We start from the raw sequence: 18,734 nt of genomic DNA on the forward strand, positions 1-18,734 counted from the left end.
TTTGAATACTATTCGGGTCCTTGTCTGGAGACGCGAATTGCACTATGTGGTAACGTCGCAAATACAAAATAAAGAATGATAGAGTATTGAAGTTATGGACATTTAAAGTTCATATTTTCTATGTTTTCGCAGCCTATAACTCCGAAAGGAAGTGTATGTGCACCCAGGTTGGTCTGTATTTTTTGTCTTATCTTAATGTCAGGAATCACCTCTCAAACGTTGTCGGTGTAGTTGTAAAACACCCTATATTATATTATATATATATATATATATATATATATATATATATATATATATATATATATATATATATATATATATATATATATATATATATATATATAGACCCTATATATATATATATATATATATATATATATATATATATATATATATATATATATATATATATATATATATATATATATAATATATATATACAGTGGCGGATCCAGGATGTGATCAAGGGAGGAGGCTAAACCATAGTTTGCCGCTTTATCCAGTGTAAAACAGGATTGAAGTCCATTTTATCCAGTGTATACCTGAGGGTGAAGGGGGAAGCTATAGCCCCTCACTTGGATCCGCCCTTATATATATATATATTATATATATATATATATATAATATATATATATATATATATATATATATACATATATATTATACGTGTCTGTATGTATGTGTGCAGCGAATCTACTTGTACTGTATCAGTGAGTAATTAATCATCACCATTTGGTGCCATGATTGCAGGTCACTTGCCGTAATTGAGAAGCTTCCATGCTGCACGGTTTTCCGCTAATCTCTTCTTCTTCACGTAGAATTTTTTGTGTGTTTTGATAACGTCTACCAACTGTAGCCTCATCTTCCCCTTTCCTTTAGCTCATCCATCATAATGATACAGATCTTTCTTAGCCAATCTTTCAACCAGTTTGTCTTCCTCTTTTCAATAATAATTAAAAAATGTTCATTTCTTCCGCACCATTTCTGAATCCTGTCATTCATTCTTCTTCACACCCACATTTCGAAAGCTTTTAGTCTTTTTTTAATTATTTTTGTATAATGTCCATGTTTCTGTCCCATACAGAACAATACACCACATGAAGCATTTTATGAGCCTTTTTTTATATATATATCACTTCCTGCTCCAAATCTTTATTTATTTATTTATTTGTGAATAATACAATAGGCAAAGCCCAATTATGGTGTGGTGTACAAAATAAACTTACAGTAATTTTCTTGAATACATTACAGTTCATATTACACATATCAATTTCTTTGTGTTCGATACATTAATTTGTTATAACAAGAGCACACTCTTCAGATTGCTGACTTCAACAACACGTTGCTTCTTGCTTTCTTTCAATAGAATAAATAGGCCAGACTTGTCAACAAGAGTTTTAAGTGTCGAAACATGAAAATTTACGTGTCGATATCAGATCTGTCCACACTGGAAAGATCATTGCCCGCATACTGAAAAGGCTGCTGGAAAGCAAGATAGATGAGAGGTTAGAAGAAGATCAATTTGGATTCCGGAAAGGAAAAGGCATCAAAGATGCTATTGGATTGATGAGAATTATATCAGACAGAATTCTTGATGTAAAGAAAGAGTTGTGTTTGGGCTTCATCGACTGGCGAAAAGCTTTCGACCGAGTCAATTGGACAAAACTTATGAAAATACGGAAATCGGAGTCAACTGGAGAGATCGACGAGTCATTCAAAACCTGTACATTGGACAACGAGCGAAGTTGCGCTTGAAAGATGGAGAAACCAATAGTGTGGAGATTGGATGAGGAGTCAGATAAGGATGTAGTTTGTCGTCCCAATTATTCAACATTTACAGTGAATGTTTAATGAAGGAAGCAATAATGGGAAGTGGAGACTCAAGATTGGAGGACAGATTATAAGATCAGATATGCAGATCATACGTTTATAATAGCGAAAACCGAAGGAGGACTACAGGAGGTTATTAACAAAATAGTTGACACTGGAAAACTGTATGAAATCGAAATTAACTTCAAGAAGTCGAAAGTCATGAGAATACTCCGTAGAAACACGCCCCTACGGATCAGAGTAGAACAAAGAGAACTTGAAGAGGTCGATAATTTCAAGTATCAGGGAAGTATTTTGATGAAAGACGCTTAATGCACCAAGAGATATGGCCAAGATTTGTCATAGCCAAAGAAGCATTCAACAAGAAAACATGACTCTTAACTAGCAGGCTCAATATTGGACTTAAGAAGAGTTGGTCAAGTGCTATATATAGAGTATTAGGACTGTATGGTTCAGAGACTTGGACATTTGCGGAAGTTAGAGAAGAAATATTTGGAGAGCTTCGAAATGTGGTGTTGAGGAAGATGGTGAAGATAAAATGGACAGAGACAGCAACAATCGAAGATGTTTTAAAACAGATAGGAGAGAAGAGGAAACTTCTAGTCACCATTATTCGTAGAAAGGCGAAGTGGATTGGACACATCTTGAGAAGAAATTATCTTCTTCACACCGCCATAGAATGAAAGATGGAAGGGAAGCGAGGAATAGGAAGAAGAACACAGCTGATCGATGGTTTGAAAGGTAGGAGAAAATATTGGGAGTTAAAAGAGGAAGCTGAAGATCGACAAAAGTGGAAGAACATTTCCAGGCCCAAATCTAAAAATTGAAAAAAAAAAATCCTCATTAGTCCCAGGACTGCCGAAAGGCAGAATACATAATATAATCAGATCTGTACAATAAACTCATTTTGTAGTATTTTACGGAGAAAAATCAGATCCATCACATTTCGCCTTTGTTCTAACGTAGGAAAACAGAAGTTGTCTATTTATGTAAGGTAGTTTTCGTAAGATGCATAGATTCCAGTACTCTTGTATACTAAGTATTTGATAAATTTGGATTGGACTTTTTTACAGTTGGTGGTATTGTTGTTACGATGGGTTCCAGATCATAGCAGAATATTCTAGGTTTTGATCGGTCATAAGAGTAATATAGTTTTGTTAGTGTGGTAATATTGTTAAATTCCTTTTCAGTTCTAACTTAGATCCGTTAACTTTGTTCACGACATATGTATTAAGTGTTACTTTTCCATATCAAACATAACCCCAAGATCATTGACTGAATTTAGTCTGTTTAATACAATCTGATTAAATGAATAATTAAACTCTACTCGATTTCTGTTTCTAGTAAGCGATAGAATGCTACATTTATTATGTTTACACTAAGTTTATTACAAGAATACCAGTTGACAATATTTTCTAAGTCATGTTGTAAGTTGAGACAGTCATGCATGGACTCTTATCTTGGCGTATATTTTGAGGTCAACCACAAAGAGCAATTTGTCACTTTAAAGTCTTCATCCGGCGAAATTAATATACCGCTAATTTTACAGTAATTATGTGATATCTTCAAATAGATAAAAGACAATCGAAATGTGGAACAAGAGCGCCCTAGACAATATTACTTTACATGAGAAACCGTTATCACGACTCATCTATCTGTTTTCGATTTCGAGCCATTTTGAAAATCGGTATTCATTTCGTGTTTCTAAACAGCTGAAAACGGAAAGCCACTAGGTGACTTGTGATAACGGTACCTCACGCAAAATAATATTGTCTAGGACGATCTTGTTCCATATTTCAATTATCTTTATCTATTTGAAGATATAACATAATTACTGTAAAATTAGCGGTATTTTAATTTCGCCGGGATGAAGACTCCACTCTTTATTCAAGATCCCACGAAACAGACTTTTCTTCCTCTTAAGACTTCTTTCGTCATTCCTATCCGTGTTTTTATTTCACGTTCACACTACCTATCATCACTAATATTACTACCCAGGTATCGAAAACTAGTCACCTGTTCTGTTTTCTTCCCTTTTACTTCTAAATTTCGATTCAGTAACTAACACCTTTCATCGATCAGTAACTGACTACTTTGAAAAAAAGAAAGAAAGAAAAAATTTAGCAACGGAAAAAAAGCTAAAGAAATGATGGTATTCGTCTTTGGTTATAGATTCCAAATATAGGAATTACTGCCGAAGCTCGCTGTTGTCGGCTTGTCACATGAAATATTTTTTCCCTGAATTTTTCTGATGGCAGAGCGCTCTCTTTCTGTCTTTCTGTATGTATGTGTGTGTCGCAAAAAAGGGAAAAATCGCCGTTGAAAAGTTGGTTGTCTGTTAGCAGAAACATGAAGCATCTGGGACAGTTGCAGACGTCTTCTGGTTCGAGTGGCAACGAACGAAGGTTGGTCAATATTTGCTTCATCCAATGTCTTTTTTTTGGAACATTCCATGCACGACGCTCAAATGTGATGTAGAAGGCAGCACCACAAAAGACGCTGCTCAGGGTTTCAAGGGAAAAGGGGTAGGGGATAAGGAGATGAGTTCAAACTACAGAAAAGATGACAGTGTTGCCAATGGTTAACATAATTGTGGAGTTAAGAGACAATTTTAAATCGTCTATGTCAGTGATGCCCAAATAACGAAATGTAGTCCGAATCTAATCCGTGATAACGTCTCATCCGGCCCGCAAATAAACATAAAAAGTGCATCATTTATTCCCTTTTTAATCCCAATCGTAACATGAAGAGTATATCTGGCCATCACAATACGCCTGAATTGAAATTTGCCTATTAATTGTAAAAATATCTTTTTAACATTTTGCTTAAGAAGCTTATTCTGCAATGTAAGGCCATTGGTACCAAGTCGATTTTTTAAAAAATGCAGATTTCATTTAGTTACATTTAAATGTCCATGACTCAGCCTTAATTGGCCTAGGCATATGAAAGAAGAAGCAGAATAGAATAGAACAAAATTTCAAACAATGTAGCGATAACTTATATTTCGCTAGCCGTCGTTTCAGAGGGAAAATGGTCCTCAAAATGTTTCTTATTTTGTTCTGGTCTTTAGTGAGTCATAAATTGAATATGGCGCTGTTGTGAAAATGTTTGAGTAACATGGTCTTAAGATTCCACTTACAGTGAGTGCTCAATGAATTGCGACCATTCCTCCACACAAAAATGTGTGGCCAGCAGACGAGCTGATTACATGAACAAAACCCCAGTAGAGCCCTATTGAAGAGAAAGGACACACTCTAGGCGACATGTTGGTGGACACCACACATAATCGGAGGTGGGTAGAATTTATTCGCATTCCAATAGGGCATGATTGTGAGTACCCGAGCAATAGGTACGTCAATAACCCAGACGGCAAATACGTGTAGGATGTGCTCGTTCCTGTGTAGTGAAGGTGTACAGTCACCCACATAAATACCTGGACCCTTGACCGTATAATTCCATTACGGTTGGGGTCCAGGTACTTTATGTGGGTGACTGTACAAGGAGTAGGAAGAAAATGAGGTAACGGTCTCCAAGAGACGGAACTGTAAGGGCGTACGGAAGTTCAAAACGTGGGGCGAACGTTGCATCAAACAGCTTGTGACAGCCACACGAATCATCAGTGTCCGGGAATTACGTGACCAATACAATGATGAACAACACCCATATCTCATGCAACTGTACGGCGTCGTACACTAGCATGCATGCAGTTTCACAGCAGACGACACACTCGTCACTCACTCTTTACGACTCGTTACCGTCGACTTCGTCGTGCTTGGGCATAGGAACACGCTAATTGGACCGTGGTTGATTAGAAAAGGAAGTGTTGGTCCGATAAATCACGGTTTGTGCTATTCCTCTAGGACGGATGTGTTCATGTATGGCGCTATTCTGCATGTATGGCGCTAACAGCACGAACCTATGGATCCCTCGTGCAGGTGTGTACTGTACAGGCAGGTGGGGGCGGCAGTATGGTTTGGGGATGCTTCTGTTAACATGGACTGGAACCGTTGGTATGTATGGATCACAGTGAGACATCCGTTGTGTGCCTGCAGGTGTTAGAAAAGCACTTACATCCTACAATGCAACACTTCTAGCCACACGAAGACGGCATTTTCCAGAAATACACGGTGCCATCAAACCAGGACTGAACTTGCTTGGCTTAAGGAACTTTCCGCGGAGCTGCAACGTATGAATTGGTCCCATACGTCACCGGATCTTAATCCTATAGAACATTTATGGGATGTTGTAGAACGAGCTCTTCGCACCATGACTCCTGCACCCATATCTATGGGCTTATTGTGGTATGCCATAAGGAATATATGATGTCAAATCCCCGGGGAATCAGCAACTACCATAACCTATGCCACGCCGTGTCCAGGCCGTTCTCTGAGCAAAAGATGGACCAACAAAGTGTTAAGTAGGTAGTCGCAATTCAATGAGCAGACAGTGTATTTAAATTTTACCTTAATTTTATTCCCAATATTTATTGCGTTTATTTTTTGTTCTGTCTGGTGATTATGGTTTGGTGAAGGTAGAAAACGCATTTGAGTGTCAAAGAATGTAACTTGGATTGTATTATGCTATGTCAAAGCACATGTGTATTAAATTCTGTTTTCGAGCTATCTTTTACGTTACATAAGAACAATCTCCTTGATGTAAGTGCAGCCTGACAGATTCTCTCTGATTTCCTTACACAATGGGTTTGTGGATTTAGGACGCGTATTGACGATGCATATGGAAACATATCAGAAAATAGTCATTTGTATAAAATAATAAGGTTTCTTTCAAAATGGTAGTCATTCTGTCGGATAGTCAACCTCGCTTTTAATATCAAATCGATTTCATATCGACAACTCAATGCAGCTATTAGGAGTGAAAAGATGTTGTGAATCCCAGGGGTGCACCCACGCACGGCTTCACGGGGTACAGACCTCCCCCGAAAAGTTCCTAACTCAGCGTACATTTGTACACTTTGTTAATAAAATGATACTTGCTTAGCAGAGAAATGATTGATGTAGCATGAACATTTGATTTTATAATTCATCTGTACTCTTTCCCTTTTAAAGACGAACTAATTCTATCAGTACTTTTCTGAAAATATAACTATACTTCTAAGTACATTTTCAGAAAAAAAAATGAGAGAACTAAAGCCTGTGACAAATATCTTGGCATTTCAGCTAAACGAATAAAATGCAAGCTCTGGCGCGACGTTGCCAAGTGGTAAAGGGGTGTGGCTATGGCTAAGCAGACAAACTATAGCGCGATCAGGTGGCAGGGGATAGACGTGGATGTGTACAAAATAAACGTGGCAATACCGCTGGCCTCTCATTTGCTAGCAGCATTTAAAGGGAACTTGGAGCGCCGCCTTCAAATGCCAAGATGTTTGTCACGCCGTGTAGATTGTTTTCATAAGGGAAAGAGTACAGATGAATTATAGAATCAAATATTCATGCTACTTCAATCATTTCCCTGTTAAACAATTATGGTTTTAATGAGAAAGAGTACAAATGCATGATGAGTTAGGAAGTTTTGTTTGAGGGGTCGGAGCCCAATGGACCTAACCCATTCGTGCTTCCTGCCTGTCTGAACACAAATTTTCACGTGATTTTGAATTAGCAATTCTTTTCTAATTTTGATTCATGTAAAGTAACCTCGAAATGTTAAATGCGATATACGGTATAACAGATGCCATTAGTATTATATCAAATATCAGTGCCGAAGTGCTACCTGTTGCTACATTTAGTGAAGTGTTTAGGTAAATGTAGCACTTAACTCTTTGATTCAGTATAGCGGATAGAATGGATTCAATATTCAAATAGAAGATCTAAATCTGTTTGTTTGTACGGTGAAATGCTCTCAAAATTTAAATGTTTGCAGTGTTAATAAAAAATGCGTACACAAACTGATGTTCCGCACTAATAATAATAATAATAATAATAATAATAATAATAATAATAATAATAATAATAATAATAATAATAATAATAATAATAATAATAATAATAATAATAATGTTGATAAAACTAACACTGGTCATTGTTCTGAGGAAAGCTTTTGAACATACACGTGTATGGTTACCATATCTTAGCATTTATGTGGACATATTAGCATTTTGAGAGTAACAACTTCCGTCTCCACACATTTTTCGAAACTTTCGTTCACGTTGCCCGCATTATCTAAACACAAATGCTTGTCAATTCGATTTCAGAGATTTCAGATGTAAAAATAGTTATGCTTGGCTATTTGTATTCACAGAGAAAAAAAGATGTCAAAAAATATCAGATCTACTAGCAAATATGAATAGGCAACATGAATAAACATGATAATTAACGAAGTACGTACTCTTCTTTAATTATATTTCATACACAGGGCCGGATTTCCCAATAGGCCCGGTAGACCCGGGCCTATGGGCGCAAGCTCCCAGGGGGCGCACGGCCGAGAAAAAAAATTAAAAAATCTAGAAATACAAATAAATAGCCATAGCTTAACATATTTTTTGAATTGATTTTAAAAAAAGGCTAACAAAGCATTCTGATTTTGAAGTTCATTGGAACAAACAATTGTTGGTAAAGTTAAACTATTTTTCAACATTATGCATCAACTTCGTTACAACATTGATCTCAAACACGGGAGAACTGGCTGTAATGTTTTAATAAAGGTTTTTAGGAAAGTAACTTTAACCAGACTAGGGGGCGGAAAAAATTATTGGGCCTAGGGGTGCCAAAATGCTAAATCCGGCCCTGTTCATACATTTCAATTTACTTTTCATAATATTGTAAAAGTCAAATTGAAAGTAAAAGACAAGACTTATCCTTGATTCGAAAATTAATATTTATATAATGCGTAAGCTAGATGGAAAAGCAAGGGCTCCCATGTTGTGGTTTCCAAGGGGGGAGGGCAAGTATAAGCGACATTTCAAATGTAGTCTCAAATTTTGCGGTAACTATGCTAAAATATCTATTGGGTTTTCGATCTTCCGAAGCACAATTTCCTCTAGAGGGGGGAAACACCCCACCTTGTTCCCCCCTTATGGGCGCCCGTGTGGAAGAGCCATTTTTAGCTTTTCAGAATAGGTAACCTTATAGACATGTAATTACGTGCTTCCAGCAGTGATGCTAATCTGAAACGCTATAAAATCCCATTTCGAAAGGCAAAAAGTCCCATTTTGCATATTAATGTCCCTGTTGTACAATTATTATTATTATTATTATTATTATTATTATTATTATTATTATTATTATTATTATTATTATTATTAGTAGTAGTAGTAGTAGTAGTAGTAGTAGTAGTAGTAGTAGTAGTAGTAGTAGTAGTAGTAGTAGTAGTAGTAATGGCCCTATTTGTGTGCCTGAGCCACTCCACGCCATCTGTTAGGAACTGGTGGAATTACGTCCATCCTGCTACGAACACGTGATCCACCAATTGCTAACCAGAATATAAGAAGCTTTCTAGACCTCGTGGTCATCGTCTTTTATTTACGTGACTCCCCATGACGCTGGGTAGACGCCAAAAATTAGGGAAGCACCGGCTAGGAATCGAACCCAGGACCACGCGGACATGAATCCAACGCTCTAATCACTCGGCTGCGGTTCCTCTAATAGTAATAATAAAATATGAAAATGAAACTTATGTATGTTGTGTGTTACTTTTTTTTTTCAATTTCTGAGTGAATTATCAATATTTTTCAATCTTCCACGTTTATAAAATTCGTGAATAACTATTTTCCTTAATCCAAAACAAGTATATTTATTTATGTTGTCAGAAATGCAGTGACTCCATCACACCTTCATACTAAGCCGAACGATACCAGAAAAGTTTTTTTTTTTATTCATTTGGGTATGGAACACTTGAAAATTGATTTGTTTCTCGTTTGATATTTGATTTTCCTTCTTCTTTCTTTTGATTCGTTCATTGTTTTGCTTTCTTGTTTCTTCATATACCAAAACACAAATTTCGTTTCTTGGTACTTGAATTTTAAGAATCACATATGATTAAGTCACTCCTTAGTAGCATGGACTTTGTCGATAGCAAATAAAACCCTTCAGACTAAAAGTTGACAACACGTTTTTTGATTGTCTACTTCACGCTCAAAGAGAATTTCATTACCGTGGATTACACATATAATAACAAATCCCGTATGTATATTGCTAATTTTGACTAAAATTCTCTTTATCCCATTTCGAATAATTAATCTCAAAAATTCTCACAAAATAGGATTTTTGGCACCGGTTGGCATCACTGACTACCACACACAATGCTATCATGCGCATTAATTGAACATTTTGTCATAAATTTGTACATTTTTAGCGAATATTTTGCCCTTAAGACATGTGCTAGTTGCAAGAGGGGACTCTAATACAGGGGCCCAGGTATCGTTGTACTATAGAATAAGATAACAGGTATCGTTGTAGATAAGTTAGATAAGTTTGTAAATTTTATTTTTATTTCTCTGATAACTTTTACTAGTCAGGATGGTATCGCTGTAGGATGTAGAGAACTGAAGGGTTTCCGTGGATAGAATCCAGAAAACATGGATTCTAATGTATAGGGGGAGCTGCTAGGGAAGGGAAGCAAAAGCAATAGGTTTTCTAATACTTATGTCAACAGTGGCAACGGCCGCTCTTTCCCCTCGGCTTGTTAGCTGACAGTCGTTGACAGTAAGGATCTAATGATGACAGCAAGTGTGGCTCCTGATGAATTCACGTCTCTTTTCCTCCACACGCGCTTCTCACATATTAAAAAGTACACACAAGACATTGCTCACAGCTACAAAGCGTATTAACCAAACCCCTTTTCACAGTTGTCACTCCGAATCTAAAATATTTGAGCAACATTACGAGTATATATTTAAAGCACACATTTCCTGATATACACCGTGTTTCTGTAGTTGAACGGAAACTACATTTCAAAAGAAAAAAAAACCTGTCGTCTAAAGCAAGTTACAAAAATATCTTCCTACTATTTGCTCTGACGCTGCATTTATTAAGAAAGAAACAACTGTTGATAAAAACAAGCTAACTGTAAATTAAGTTGCATGGCGTTATGCTTCAGAATAATTGGGGGGCGCGGTGGCTCAATGGTAGAGCGTTCACCTCCGGTGCTTGGGGTCCCTGCTTCGATCCCAGCTCGCGCCGTGTGGACTTTGTGGTGGACAAACACCGTGCTCGTGGGTTTTCTCGGGGTTCTCCCGTTTCCTCCCACTTTCTTCATTCAACCATTTCACTCATTTCTCATTATCACCGTCTCCTTTAGCCTAACCGGCATAACTGTGGGACGTTAAACTTAAAGATTTCATTTCATTTCATTTGCTTCAGAATAATTGCAAATCATTTGGTAGAAAAGGTAGAAAAATTCCGGAACATTTCATCAAATTCGGATAGTTTAAAACAAAGGCAGTAGCCAGTAGCGTTATTTGAAGTTTTGCTTGGCATTGGAGTGGAAGACAAGACCCTCCAACGACATACGTAGTCCCACGTCATTCATTAGTATATTATCATACTGGTGATTAAAATGCATATGTATGTGGGTTGTTCAATATATAAGTCTCCCTAAGCTGTAAAAAAAATATTTCTAAGATACATTGGTAAACTACACATTTATGTGTATGTGCGGCCTTCCTCATTTCTCCATACAATAACCATTGAGACTCAGGCATTTGTCTCACCGTTGCAGCAATTTTTCCTCACTTCTCCACACAATAACCATTGAGACTCAGGCATTTGGCTCACCGTTGCATCAATTTTTCCTCACTTCTCCACACAATAACCATTGAGACTCAGGCATTTGGCTCATCGTTGCAGCAATTTTTCCTCACTTCTCCACACAATAACCATTGAGACTCAGGCATTTGTCTCACCGTTGCAGCAATTTTTCCTCACTTCTCCACACAATAACCATTGAGACTCAGGCATTTGTCTCACCGTTGCAGCATTTTTCCTCGCTTCTCCACACAATAACCATTGAGACTCAGGCATTTGTCTCGCCGTTGCAGCAATTTTTCCTCACTTCTCCACACAATAACCATTGAGACTCAGGCATTTGTCTCGCCGTTGCAGCAATTTTTCCTTACTTCTCTACACAATATGCATTGAGACTCAGGCATTTGTCTCACCGTTGCAGCAATTTTTCCTCTCTTCTCCACACAATAACCATTGAGACTCAGGCATTTGTCTCACCGTTGCAGCATTTTTCCTCACTTCTCCACACAATAACCATTGAGACTCAGGCATTTGTCTCGCCGTTGCAGCAATTTTTCCTTACTTCTCTACACAATATGCATTGAGACTCAGGCATTTGTCTCACCGTTGCAGCATTTTTTCCTCACTTCTCCACACAATAACCATTGAGACTCAGGCATTTGTCTCGCCGTTGCAGCAATTTTTCCTTACTTCTCTACACAATATGCATTGAGACTCAGGCATTTGTCTCACCGTTGCAGCAATTTTTCCTCTCTTCTCCACACAATAACCATTGAGACTCAGGCATTTGTCTCACCGTTGCAGCATTTTTCCTCACTTCTCCACACAATAACCATTGAGACTCAGGCATTTGTCTCGCCGTTGCAGCAATTTTTCCTTACTTCTCTACACAATATGCATTGAGACTCAGGCATTTGTCTCACCGTTGCAGCATTTTTTCCTCACTTCTCCACACAATAACCATTGAGACTCAGGCATTTGTCTCACCGTTGCAGCAATTTTTCCTCACTTCTCCACACAATAACCATTGAGACTCAGGCATTTGTCTCGCCGTTGCAGCAATTTTTCCTTACTTCTCTACACAATATGCATTGAGACTCAGGCATTTGTCTCACCGTTGCAGCAATTTTTCCTCTCTTCTCCACACAATAACCATTGAGACTCAGGCATTTGTCTCACCGTTGCAGCATTTTTCCTCACTTCTCCACACAATAACCATTGAGACTCAGGCATTTGTCTCGCCGTTGCAGCAATTTTTCCTTACTTCTCTACACAATATGCATTGAGACTCAGGCATTTGTCTCACCGTTGCAGCATTTTTTCCTCACTTCTCCACACAATAACCATTGAGACTCAGGCATTTGTCTCATCGTTGCAGCAATTTTTCCTCACTTCTCCACACAATAACCATTGAGACTCAGGTATTTGCCTCATCGTTGCAGCAATTTTTCCTCACTTCTCCACACAATAACCATTGAGACACAGGTATTTGCCTCAACGTTGCAGCAATTTTTCCTCACTTCTCCACACAATAACCATTGAGACTCAGGCATTTGTCTCGCCGTTGCAGCAATTTTTCCTTACTTCTCTACACAATATGCATTGAGACTCAGGCATTTGTCTCACCGTTGCAGCATTTTTTCCTCACTTCTCCACACAATAACCATTGAGACTCAGGCATTTGTCTCATCGTTGCAGCAATTTTTCCTCACTTCTCCACACAATAACCATTGAGACTCAGGTATTTGCCTCATCGTTGCAGCAATTTTTCCTCACTTCTCCACACAATAACCATTGAGACACAGGTATTTGCCTCAACGTTGCAGCAATTTTTCCTCACTTCTCCACACAATAACCATTGAGACTCAGGCATTTGTCTCAACGTTGCAGCAATTTTTCCTTACTTCTCTACACAATATGCATTGAGACTCAGGCATTTGTCTCACCGTTGCAGCATTTTTTCCTCACTTCTCCACACAATAACCATTGAGACTCAGGTATTTGTCTCATCGTTGCAGCAATTTTTCCTCACTTCTCCACACAATAACCATTGAGACACAGGTATTTGCCTCAACGTTGCAGCAATTTTTCCTCACTTCTCCACACAATAACCATTGAGACTCAGGCATTTGTCTCAACGTTGCAGCAATTTTTCCTTACTTCTCTACACAATATGCATTGAGACTCAGGCATTTGTCTCACCGTTGCAGCATTTTTTCCTCACTTCTCCACACAATAACCATTGAGACTCAGGCATTTGTCTCATCGTTGCAGCAATTTTTCCTCACTTCTCCACACAATAACCATTGAGACTCAGGTATTTGCCTCATCGTTGCAGCAATTTTTCCTCACTTCTCCACACAATAACCATTGAGACTCAGGCATTTGTCTCATCGTTGCAGCAATTTTTCCTCACTTCTCCACACAATAACCATTGAGACTCAGGCATTTGTCTCATCGTTGCAGCAATTTTTCCTCACTTCTCCACACAATAACCATTGAGACTCAGGTATTTGCCTCATCGTTGCAGCAATTTTTCCTCACTTCTCCACACAATAACCATTGAGACACAGGTATTTGCCTCAACGTTGCAGCAATTTTTCCTCACTTCTCCACACAATAACCATTGAGACTCAGGTATTTGCCTCATCGTTGCAGCAATTTTTCCTCACTTCTCCACACAATAACCATTGAGACTCAGGTATTTGCCTCATCGTTGCAGCAATTTTTCCTCACTTCTCCACACAATAACCATTGAGACTCAGGTATTTGCCTCATCGTTGCAGCAATTTTTTCTCACTTCTCCACACAATAACCATTGAGACTCAGGTATTTGCCTCATCGTTGCAGCAATTTTTCCTCACTTCTCCACACAATAACCATTGAGACTCAGGCATTTGTCTCACCGTTGCAGCAGTTTTTCCTCAATTCTCCACACAATAACCATTGAGACTCAGGCATTTGTCTCACCGTTGCAGCAATTTTTCCTCACTTCTCCACACAATAACCATTGAGACTCAGGTATTTGCCTCATCGTTGCAGCAATTTTTCCTCACTTCTCCACACAATAACCAATTAGACTCAGGTATTTGCCTCATCGTTGCAGCAATTTTTCCTCACTTCTCCACACAATAACCATTGAGACTCAGGTATTTGCCTCATCGTTGCAGCAATTTTTCCTCACTTCTCCACACAATAACCATTGAGACTCAGGTATTTGCCTCATCGTTGCAGCAATTTTTTCTCACTTCTCCACACAATAACCATTGAGACTCAGGTATTTGCCTCATCGTTGCAGCAATTTTTTCTCACTTCTCCACACAATAACCATTGAGACTCAGGTATTTGCCTCATCGTTGCAGCAATTTTTCCTCACTTCTCCACACAATAACCATTGAGACTCAGGTATTTGCCTCATCGTTGCAGCAATTTTTCCTCACTTCTCCACACAATAACCATTGAGACTCAGGTATTTGCCTCATCGTTGCAGCAATTTTTCCTCACTTCTCCACACAATAACCATTGAGACACAGGTATTTGCCTCAACGTTGCAGCAATTTTTCCTCACTTCTCCACACAATAACCATTGAGACTCAGGTATTTGCCTCATCGTTGCAGCAATTTTTTCTCACTTCTCCACACAATAACCATTGAGACTCAGGTATTTGCCTCATCGTTGCAGCAATTTTTCCTCACTTCTCCACACAATAACCATTGAGACTCAGGTATTTGCCTCATCGTTGCAGCAATTTTTCCTCACTTCTCCACACAATAACCATTGAGACTCAGGTATTTGCCTCATCGTTGCAGCAATTTTTCCTCACTTCTCCACACAATAACCATTGAGACACAGGTATTTGCCTCAACGTTGCAGCAATTTTTCCTCACTTCTCCACACAATAACCATTGAGACTCAGGTATTTGCCTCATCGTTGCAGCAATTTTTTCTCACTTCTCCACACAATAACCATTGAGACTCAGGCATTTGTCTCACGGTTGCAGCAATTTGTCCAAACCCTTTGCAAAAAATCAGGGCCCTGGCTATTTAGCACTCTCCTTATATTCTGCTTCACCAGTGACAGGAGACGAAGTCGCTTATCTCGAACCTGAACTCTTCTTGAGGAAAACGCAATTTGACATAAGCGACAAGTTTTCTTTTTAATTATGATAAATTTTATTTTGATACAGAAACATAATTATGTTGTGAAGTACTATTCAGAAAATAAAAATTTTGAAGCGTTTGATAATGAGACGAAGAGTAAATAGTTACTCAGAACCCTACTCTGTTAGAGATGGAACGAGTGCGGGTGAGTTAGCTCAGTCTTACCTTTCTATGGAAACACTTTAACCATCTTTGTCCATGCGTACAATTTCATATGACACAATTATTGATAAAGAAATTTACATTACATTTAGTGGATCGTCACTGACTGATATTCTGGTACTGACAGGCCACTACATTCATAAATTTACATAACAATTTAGCTTGAAAGTGAGATATTTACGATAGACATAAAAGAAACCAACTAAATGTTGATTTATTAAAATTTAAGCATCGAATTCTGATTTGTAACATTCATGGTCGCTCGGGATGTTCACAACATTCCCAAATAAATTACATGTTGATCACTCATGCGAACTGTTATTGAACAAACTGGAATTAGAGATATGATTTACAAAATCTAATTGCTTTGAAATATACCATTACGTAGAATGTGAATGTGTATTTGAATAAAGGTAGGTGGGCCACAAATGCTTTCTATTATTTAATGTAGGTCGCAGTAACAAGTTTGAGAACCACTGGTGTAACGTTCAGTGCTGCCAACTTACTAGAACAGATATGGTGGTGGGTGCCTGGGTGGGCATTTCAAAAGTTGCGTTCTTTTCGGGACACCCTTTAGAATGGGTCAATCGCAGATTATATATATATATATATATATATATATATATATATATATATATATATATATATATATATATATATATATATATATATATATATATAGTAGAACCTGGATAATTCGAACCTCAAGGGACCAGTAGAAAAAATCGAGTTGAGTTGAGTTGATTTTAGTTTAGCGTCCCTTTCAGCAGCGAGGCTATATGAGACGTGGACCTACTGATTAACGTGGAATCCGAACCACATGAGCTCCCGCCGGGAATCGAACCCGGGTCTCCCACGTAGAAAAATTCGAATTATACAAAAATTCGAATTAGAAAAGATTTTGTAAATGGTTGAAATAAACAATCAAACTTCAGGTTTTAACATAAAGACCATTATTGGCGCTAATAATAAGGGTTTTAAGTACCATACACTCATTGTAAAACTAGAAAAAACATAGGTTAATACAATATGAAGTAAAATACTGTACTATAATATGTACGTACATACACTAGCACTGTATTATGCATGAACATTGATGACCTTCAAGCTGAGTAGTCTGCGGGCGGGGCGGAAAGCCTGCTTCAGTACGTATCTTCATCCGTTTCTTGGAAAATCCGACCCGATGACTTGACCTCCTTTTAGATTTACACGGCAAAAACTTCGAATTATCCAGATTATAATTCGAATTAACCATGATTTTTTTGGCATTGTTTGTATATAAAATTCTAGGGACCAAGAGAAAAATTCGAAATAAAGAAGTTTTCGAATTACAGAAGTTCGAATTATCCCAGGTTCCACTATATATATATATATATATATATATATATATATATATATATATATATATATATATATAATTTCAATAGTTTGATGAAGTACGATTGTGAGATTGATTGATTGATTGATTCGGGGCATTAATGAGGACGACAATTGCGCTTCTAGGTTCATTAAAAATGACCACCATAAATTTGCCAGGAGAAAGAAAAAATTGTAACATGGGACTAGAAACAACATTTCTTATTATAGAGATTACAAAATGACCTTAAATGCCATTTTATCAAAGTCAATTTCTTGATAATCGATAGCACACAATATCAATTTTTATGTTTACAGTATATGCCAATGTAATATTAAACCTAGATAAGAAAAATACAGTACTTACATAAAATTACACTAAATTGATCGATTTAAAATCACAAGGAAAGTACAAATAAATAGAAATATAGTTATTACATTCTACTCACGACATTACAGTACAAAATCCATTATCTTGAGGGTAAAAACATTACCTGTAAGAAAGAGAAAAAAAGTCAGGGATTAATAATGTTTCGTTTTTAACATTTTCAAACAAATTATATACATTCTAACGTTAAACTTTAAAAGGAATGAAACAGTGATGCGTACAGAAATTATTCAAGGGTGAATTCAAGTGACCAAGTTCAAATTGTTCGAGGACATAAATGAGTTTAGTTTATATGTTAATATTGTAAAATTCAGGTTTAGGGTAAGCGGGTATCCGAACACCCAGGCATCCTAGGAAAGATTCCTATAGAGTTCCATGCAAACTAAATGGGGTGGATTTTTAGGATTTTCTATGCTCCACGCAAGCAAAGAGAGGTTAGAAAAATACAAGTTTCCACGCAAGCTAGGTGTTGATGAAAGGAATCTCACAATACTCCAGGAGACCTTAGATCGCCAGGCAAGCTAGAAGTCTTGGATTGGGTTAGGAATATCTCAAAGCTCCAGGCAAGCTAGAAGAGTGGAATTTGACCAGTCGAAGACTGGTGTCAGATCTGATGGACCCCTTGATTTTATAACTAATCCTGTGTAACGGTGGCGCTGGTGCTCTTGGCGTCTGCCTCTGTAGTAGTTTATAGTAGGGACGCATGTAGTGTTGTTTTTACAAGCATGTGTTGATTGTTTGTAAATAGACTAATGTGCAGGATAATATTACAAACCGGTGAACGTTTATTAGGGTCAGGTAAGTGGGCCTTATAAGATTATAAGATTCTAATGTCTGTCCGCTATTTCACCATCCATCTTAATATTGTCCTCTATCTGCGCCTAGGTCTTCCTAATGGTTGTTTTCCGATTGCACTTCCAGTTAAAACTTCTAAAGCATTTTTAATACTTTCTTCCATTCTGGCTACATGACCTGCCCACCTGAGTCTCCTAGATTTGAAGAACCAAACAATGTTTGGTAAACTGTATAAATTAAGTAGTTTCTCCTTTGTAGATATATAAAATGAATTTGGATAGGCTCGAAACGAATAGTTGAATTCAACGAAAATAGAAGTAAGACGCAATCAGACTTCACGAAA

The sequence above is a fragment of the Thermobia domestica genome, chromosome 10 (assembly GCF_964235325.1).
Source record: "Thermobia domestica chromosome 10, izTheDome1.hap1.1, whole genome shotgun sequence".
NCBI lineage: Eukaryota > Metazoa > Arthropoda > Insecta > Zygentoma > Lepismatidae > Thermobia > Thermobia domestica.